Source organism: Schistocerca serialis, chromosome 1 (assembly GCF_023864345.2).
Source record: "Schistocerca serialis cubense isolate TAMUIC-IGC-003099 chromosome 1, iqSchSeri2.2, whole genome shotgun sequence".
In the NCBI taxonomy this organism is placed as follows: Eukaryota; Metazoa; Arthropoda; class Insecta; order Orthoptera; family Acrididae; genus Schistocerca; species Schistocerca serialis.
This window is the reverse complement of record NC_064638.1, coordinates 280488470-280489352: the sequence shown is the minus strand read 5'-3', so window position 1 is coordinate 280489352 and position 883 is coordinate 280488470. Positions and strand designations below refer to the sequence as shown.

The 883-nt window shown below is 46.8% G+C and overlaps 1 non-coding gene across 1 annotated transcript; it reads left to right on the top strand.

Annotated features, from left to right (window-relative positions):
• Positions 1-322: 322 nt before the first annotated feature.
• Positions 323-396, top strand: Trnan-guu (transfer RNA asparagine (anticodon GUU)). The gene has a single exon. It is a non-coding gene; the product is annotated as a tRNA-Asn (tRNA).
• Positions 397-883: the final 487 nt, after the last annotated feature.

The window sequence follows — 883 nt, the reverse complement described above, 5'->3', positions numbered from 1 at the left end:
AATCACGCTGTTGTTGCCTCGAAGACTGCTGTGCCGTGCGTGGAAGGTGCGATGGCGTCATTGTAAGCCACTACTCCATACGTGACTGTGCTAACGGGATGGCAGCCGTCCACTGCAGTGGGAGCGCCCGGCAACTTTACGGCTGCTGTGTGCCGTTTGGATGGCAAGAGCCCGTGCCGCGCAGATATGATAGCTGTCATACGCCATTCCACATAATGATTGTGTACGTGGTACCGTATACACATTTACTGGACAAGTGCCAAAAGAACCCAAGCCTATGCTACTACTTCTTAACATCACTACAGAACATTCCGTTCACGCCGCCTCCGTGGCGCAATCGGCTAGCGCGTTCGGCTGTTAACCGAAAGGTTGGTGGTTCGAGCCCACCCGGGGGCGCAAATTTTAATCATCAAATACGTTACATTCCATTGTTATGTAAGTGAAACAATATCAAGATCATACTCTTCCGAAGCCAACTGCCGCTAATGCGCAATGCAGCGTCTTGAACTTCGTTGCGATGCGGTCATACAAGTGGGAGTCGTTGTCTTTCTCACAGAAAGCTACGAAACTTTGTGCGGTTCATCACAACTTTTTGATCACCCCTAAAATTCTGAATACTGCATAACGTTGAGAAAAATTCGGTTTCTTAAATGATTCTCACAAGGACATGCATCTTTCGGCAAAGTCGTGGCTTCGTTCAAAAGGTGTGTTTACGTCTTTCTCAGTTTTATTTGTTCTTCATTTTATGTGAATTGATGATGGTGGTAGTAGAGGCGGAGCGAATCCGTCCAAATTTCCCTCGAAAAATAAGGCCATCAGTACATATTGACTAACGAGTACGTACCTGCAGTTTCGACGGTAGGTAGTTATCGTTAAGTAGAAT